Source organism: Calypte anna, chromosome 3 (assembly GCF_003957555.1).
Source record: "Calypte anna isolate BGI_N300 chromosome 3, bCalAnn1_v1.p, whole genome shotgun sequence".
Lineage (NCBI taxonomy): Eukaryota > Metazoa > Chordata > Aves > Apodiformes > Trochilidae > Calypte > Calypte anna.
In genome coordinates, this window is record NC_044246.1 from 99,758,575 (window position 1) to 99,766,409 (window position 7,835).

A 7,835-nucleotide genomic window follows, 5' to 3' on the forward strand; every position below is an offset into this window, starting at 1 on the left:
ACTCCTGCCCACCACCCTGTTGAGGTGTAGACAAGACTAAGTATCTGCAATACACAGATGTTATTTATTTTATGCTGTAATATGTATGTATTATCAGTATATACATATATATGTCTGAATAATAATGTTGTTTCAATTAAAAACCTAAGATATTTCAATGAGAATAACCCATTTTTCTGCACGGCTCCTGTACCCTCCTTAAAAAATAATCCTTAATTTTCATTTAGTTATGGAAGGTTTACTGTTGGACTTAAAATCCTTCAGAAGTCATTCTGAAAGTTATGATGAAACAGACAGCAAACTCTTTGTGTCTGGGGCTGGTATTTTACAATAAAAGGAATTTTAGACCTAGGCAGTCAACATCATTTTCATGAGAGGATCTAAGGCCAGGCTCGCAGTGCTTTTACACTGTGATACACAGAGCATATCAAGCAATGTTTTACTCCTTCAACTGCAAAGATGGAGTTTCAGGAAGGGACATAGCTAAGTCAGGAAAAAACATAACTATTGTTAGAACTGATTATACAGGTAAGTTAACTGTTAACAGCTGGTACAACTTGTTCTAAATTGGCAAGGAGTTTTCCCCTCAGAGTTCACAGCAAGCTGGATGTGAACTGTGATGGAGCAGGGTAGGAAACCTGCCAAGAGTTGGCAGGTGAAGAAGGTGAATACACCTGTAAAACTCATTTTCAGTTCAAGACTAGACTGGCCACAGCTTTATTGCCTTTCCACTAAATTTCAGGTCTCTTATCCTCAATCTGCTTTTAACAGACCAAGCAGTTGGTTTTGAAAAGAAATAACTAAATCAATAGCAAGTAAAAAAAGAAGAGGGACCTAACCTTTAACCATTTGCTCTGTAGTAGAGAGAAAGAATCCTACTTATCCCTGACTTCACGTAACAGAGTAAAATATGTGTTCAAAAGCATTTTAGCTATAGTAATACTAAAGGTGTTGGTTGGAAATTCTGCCTAATTTCCAATATATCTTTGTATAATTGTCATTGTAACAAATTATCAAAACGTCATCAAAGCAGGCCACATGTAGGACTTTTTGGTATCTGTCTTCAGCAGTTGTCATGAAATGGCACATCCTTCAGAGGGTGAGAGTACACCAGCAGGAATGGCTTCAGAATTTGTTTTCATCTACCAGCATCAAGAGTTTGGCAGAAAACATTCTGAATAATAATTAATTGATGATATAATTATTGTATTTGTGCAAGTATTTTGCTTTCCCATGAGCTGAGTCTTTAACCACAGCACAGCATTAGCAGTGTCTGTCTTTGCTTTATTGTTCAAGTTCAGTCATTCTTTCCATTTCCAGAGTCACCACAGAATTTACAATTGAACAATTCCATGTAAAGGAAAAGTGTCTCCTGCTATAATTAAACACTCTCTGTGCTGCAAACATCATAATAATCAACAGGCTGAAATCTGTTCAAATAACTATAATTCTTGTATCTCAAACTCTGATAATGGTCCCCTAAATTCAAAGCTATAAACGACAGTTAAATATGAAATAATCTAAAGGAACAGAAAAGGAAAGAAAAAGGCAGTTTCTCTGGAAATAAAGTAGCCATGTTGTATTACATCCAAAAATGTCTAGCAACAGCAAGGCACTGACTTTATGTTAATCACTGAGCAAATTAAATAGCTTTTCTCTTTTGCTTTCCCCTGGTATAAAATTTGGAATAATAATCTTGCTGCATATTGCAGCTCCTACTTAAGTTCCACTGTAGGTTTTAATTCTGTAAGGATCTAAAACACATAAGCTCTTCTGCTAGTCCCACACAATAGGTAGCACAGAAGTGTAGAAACTCTAGATTGAACTTCAGAATGTCTGTAATTTTCCTTCTATCACTTCTAGAACTGGACCTTCAGAAGAAAATAGTCCCAAGACTGTGATAAAATCAGCAAAATTAGCACAGCATGGAAATCTAGCATTTTAGGAATATTACACAGTGAAGATGGAAAACTACAGTGGAAGAGGTAAAAGCAATTCTACATGCAGTACAGCAGTCACTTCAAGTTTAAACATTGTTTGTGTCACAGACATTCTTCTCTGTGCTGATTCATCCACACATCACATCATGTCTGTTCTTTCCCAATTAAATAAAATGCAATCTTACTATCTGATTGTTTTTCTGGCAAGGACACAGTGTTTTCCTCTTGCTCTTCTTAAAAAGAGATGCAGATTTTAAAACAGCTGGGCATCCAACAGAAATGATCTCATAAATCTGTAGCATCAAAACAAGACAGAAATAATCTTTGAGTGCAATGAATAATTTTTTACAAGATTAAGGTCCCACGTAGAAAATGGAATACAGAATTGGTTTTTAATTTTTTAATATGCAGAGGAAAGCTGAATTGACTTTTGGAAAGAAAGGATGAAGTGGACATTTTCACAAGGCTCTACCACAATTAAAGTTATTGTTGACAGGCTAATTGACAGGCTAATTCATACTAAAAGCTTCTGCTTTCTCCTTTGACTGCATGAGGAATTAGACTGCAGGATGGAGTAAGATTTTCAAGTACCCTTGGTAAGCTCTGCTCTTCCTCCCCATTACTGAAGCCATTTTTTACCTGAGTGTAGTTCTCAGCTGCAGTTTACACTGAGAGGAGAGCTCTCAAAAGTTACTGAAACAAATTCCAGAATATTGTGACTTGTCCTACAGGCAGAGCTGTAAATCATCATGCCCGTAAAGGGTAACCTTGAAAAAATAAGCTTTGTATTCCTAAGAAACTAGAATTTTAACATAAACTGTGAAATACCATGGTTTCCCAGGGTTAAGGTCCTCAGCTCCCGCTTTGTGCACAACTGCTTACTACCAAAGCATTAGATGATTTTAGATGATTTTCAGAAATGAGTGGGCTAGCCTAGTTTGCTTTTCTCAGGAGTTTTAGGGGATTTTCAGTTTAGTGGGTTGGTTTTTTTTTGGCTTTTTGTTTTTTTTTTTCCTGGCTCAGGAATTTTGATAAATTTTTTGGGTAAGCTGGAAGAGACTAAACCTCCAAGAATGAGAGGAACAGCTGTGAATGGAAATGTGCCTGCTCAGAATGGTCTGGTTTTCTCACATTTACTTGAAAAGTAGTTAAGCTTCTGTACATAGAATATAATTTATTTTAACAACAAACCATGGTCTCTGGGAACTGCAGCAGGGGGCTTCAGAGCAGCTGTGTGGAACGAGCTACATCTTTCCCTCAGCAGGCAGTGAGAAGAGCAGCCAGCCCAGTGCAAAGCTCAGCAGAGCCAGGGCTCTTGGTTAACCTCAGGCTACATCCCCCTGAATCCCTGCAGCAAACAGCATCTGATGGACTGTGACCAATCTGCCACAGAGGCTGCTTACACCCTGACTCTCTGACCCAAGCTCTCCCTTTTCCCACCATCCTGACAGTCACTCAGGCCATAAAAGAGGGGCTAAGTGTCTTTGCTCTTTTTTGGGGTGAGAGGGAATTTAAGAGGAGGCAGGAGTTTTGAGGCTGGTCTCTGTGTGAGGAGGACCACTGCCATGTGGGTCATGGAGAACCACATACAGCAAATTGTGCTTTCAGAATCCCATGGATTCAAGTGTCAGAATATAGTCCTCCAGATGGAAACAAACCAGCTGTCCCGTGTAAGCATTTCAGGGCCAGGCTGTCTTGTGTGCTGCTGTCACAGGCTCAAAATGACTTGGAACCAAGGACTATAAATACGTATGGGTTATGTCCTCCTTACTGAGTTCACAGTTTGCTCAGAGAGATGGCAAAATTGCTTGAAAATAAAGCAGCTTTGCCTGTAGAACTGGTTACAAAAAACCCAAACACTGAGACTTTTAAAACATTTTTCCCTAAATCATGATAAAAAGTAGATTTTTTTTCCTAAAATTACGAACAATAATAATTTTAATTATAAGGATAGAAATTAAACATTTCCTTCTCTGAATCATTAACTTTTTATGGAGAAAACAAAACAATTTTTTTTGTTGTTGTTGTTTTTTGTTTCGTTTTGTTTTTTCTTTTTTAATATTCCACTGAATGGATAAGAGACCAGCAAAACATCTTGATTTTCTAATGACCACTCTACAGGGGAATCACTCTGCACCAGAGTTTTTAATCACATCATCAGGTGATGTTTTAAATTATGTGGAAGGGGTTGAAAGGAGAGTAGCAATAAAAACAATAACACAGCAACATTCACCATCAGGATACTTCCCAAAATAACTTTTCTTCAACACATGTGTGAGATTTATGGTTTGTTTTTTTTTAACCTGGTGTTAATCCATTTTAGAGAGAGGATATTGAAACAGATAAATCTGTTTCAGACACCATCATCATGCAGCCACCATGATGGCCTCTTATCCGGCACCTTGTATCACTTCGGTGCACAATGAGACATGTCCTGGTTTGAGCTACTGCAATGGGAAATCACACCTTTTTTGTCAATCAGGATTGTCTCATAGAGATATGAAATGGGAAGAGCTATGGATTTAAACTAGAGGAGGGTAGATTTAGATTGGAAGTTAGGACAAAGTTCTTCACCATGAGGGTGGTGAGACACTGGAGCACATTGCCCAAGAGGTGGTGGAAGCCCCATCCCTACAAGTGTTTAGGACCAGGCTGGACAGGGCTCTGAGCAACCTGATCTGGTGGGAGGTCTCCTGCCCATGGCAGGGGGGTTGGAACTTCCAAATTCCAGCCCTGGAAATTCTATGATTCTATTCCAAAAGCTGAAGGAACTTTGTGAGACCAGGTTGAGCAGCCTCATGATCTCACTCAAAATGCTCTATGAAAGGAGACACACCAAACCTTGCTGCATGAGAAAATCTATGGATATGATTTGCATATTCTATTTTTTATGTTTTTCTAAGAACCAGTGCCTTGGAAAACATATGGTTCTTCAAGTAACCTCTTCTATCTAGAATTCTCTGAAGAATGAAAGATAAATGTGAGAAAACCTCAAATGCTGTAGGACACTGCTTCAGTTCCAGTCAATTACTCCATGTTTTTATGTATTTTCTGGGATTGTTTTTTCTCAGCACAAGAGCCCAAGTCACTACTTCATATTAGCGCCCACCTATCCTGGAATATGGTGACTGGCTTCATGAGCAACTTCTCACTGATACAAAGGTCCCCCAGGGACCTCTTTGGTGGACTACAAATCCCACTTGGATGCAAAACTGCAAAGTCTACAATCAGGAGAAGCTTTCTGCAACATAGGAAAGTGTTTTCAGAAGCCAGCTCTTGAGCATATTTTGGACACAGAAAAGCCTTATGTCTGCTCTTCTGTCTGCCCATTTATCACAAGTCTTTTAAATGGAAAAGCAAAGTTTACATAATTTATCAGAGCTTCTTTTGCTCAGCAGCTCAGAATTCAAGCCCCTTCTGCAGAACCATCAGTCTGGTCCCTGCTCTGACCTCCCTTTTTAAATTTCAAACTGCACCCAAATACATCTGAGCTGATCCCCCTACCACTGTCCTGGGCTCAGGAGAAGAAGAAGGAAGAAGTTTCTTGCCCTAGCAGTAATGAGAAGGGATGTTTTGCCTGTTGTCCTCTACTGTGTTTCCAAATTAAATCTTCTGTTCGAAATGTACCCTGGCAGATATACCTGACTGACTCCATCTGTTATTCCTGTGCTGGGGGAAAGAAAGTAATCTCTTCAGTCTCTGTAGGGAACCTGAGAGAAAGAAATTCTGAGAACCTAGTTGCTGTCTCTAATATACTGTGAAGGCTTAAACCAAGATATTTATATCTTGAGTTACATTAAATTTAGGCTGTTGGCAAATGCCCAAATCTTTATGCAAGTTGTTGCAAACATTTGTTGCCAATAAATATGTGACATGAGTATCCAGGATGTCTACTAGGAAGAGGTGTTAAAACAACATTTCTGCAGACAACTGCTTATATTTATCCTTGGAAAACTTGTAGCTGAAAAAAAATTTCTTTTTTTAAAAATGAGAATGTGCTCGAGAATGTGCTCAATAATGTGCTCAATGTTAAAACAACCAAAAAAACTGAGGGGGTAAGACAACTTAAGACTATGACCATGAAAACTAAACCCCCCTTATAGGAGTCCTGCTCTACACTTTGTCCTTTCAGTCAGGCTACAGCATATATGCATTGCTTTATTGTGATGCTTTGGGTCTATTAGATTTTTATCTGAACTTATAAAGAAGGGTGAATGCTTAAGAAAAAAAAAAAAGAATGTTAGTTAAATGTACCATAATTAACAAGATGGATTTCATAAGGAACATTGCTGAGAAGCTTGAACGATTTTTAATAAAATGTGTACTTCAGTTCCTGGGAGCTAAAAAGAAATTAATGAGTGCTTAAAGCTTGAAATGTTAGAACTTATTCATAAAAAGTCTGGAGGGTGGTAAGCTACAATAGTGGATACTAATATTCCTACTTTCTCTGCTCTAAGGAGAAATATCGTCATAGCTGTGAAATCTGTAGCTTAGAAAATTCTTAAATTACACGCTGTGTAGCTTTATTGGCTGCTTTATTCAAGCAACAGTTGGTTACACTGACATAGTAGTGTCAGAGGCTGTTTGCTTCATAAAACATTGCTCTGATTAGACTGTGGGCAGATATCTTGGCAGAAAAGCTACTCAGCTGTGGTTAATTTCATTGAGTTTTAGGAAGACATTTTCCTTAAGCATTTTATTTCTTCCTTCAGATAGTAAAATTAGGACTAGACATATATTCATCTTTCTTTTATCAAGGAATATTGTGATGGATCTCCCACACAGCCCTTATTGTTACTGTGACAAGAACCCAATGCTTCTCCAGTAAACACCCCCTTGAAAGGGACCTCAAACCTTTTTCTGAAAGATCTGTTCCTAGATTAAATTTCTCTTTTTCAAGATAGCAGTACTCTGTGGGTGACTGGGGCTTCCCTGTCTTTCCTGTTACTTTTTTCCCACTACTTCCAAGTAATGGGACAGGATCAACATCTTTCTGGAAGTTATTCAGCAGTTTCCAGAAGTGCTAAGTCATAATTAGGCATGAAGTACCATGCACCACAGATATTCTGCCAGCCATAGGGCAAGACTTAATGTCTTGTTTTCTGAAGACATCTTCATCACTGCCCTGAACCTGGTACTAATTTATATCCTAGAAAGTAAATATTAAGAAGTATCTATCAGAGAAGTATTATATTTATCTCAAATTTATAGCAATATGTATTACCTAGCAAAGTAAAGGGCAAAGGGAATCCATGTCCTCTATACCATAGAGCCAGCATATCATTGTGTTAAGAGATTTCCACATGGAATGTCTACACTTAACACAATTTTGAAGGTCATTCTCATGGTCTGCTACAGTGGTGGTAAATGGAACACAGTCTTAAAAAAAAAATACCAGCTACCAACAGACATTACGGTATCAATAGTAATCAGTAAGGCTAAGAGATTTCTGTGAAGACTGAAAAAGGTAAGTACTCTCTAGTCATAATTAACTCCAGTCCTGTGGACAGTAAAGGTCAAAACTAAAATATCTGGCAGACTCAGAGACTTACTGGATGTTGCCATGACCTAATTCTATCCAACTTACTACAGAGACTTCTTTATCACAACCAGCAAAATGATCCAGTTACAACAGAAAAAAATATCTGGTGATTTCTACAGTTTCTCTATTGTATAATAAAAGAGAAAATAACATCTCTGAGCTGTCTATCATCACCACAGTGAACTTGTATCACCACAGAAATGCAGTGGCAGAAAATATTTCCTCGCTCACTTAAAAGTGACTGTGATGAGATACTTAAATATTTTATCCTCTGTTATATGATTGCTTACATGTAAAAGAGATTTAATGCCTTCGAGGCTGGCAGCATACATGTAAACACATCAAATAATACC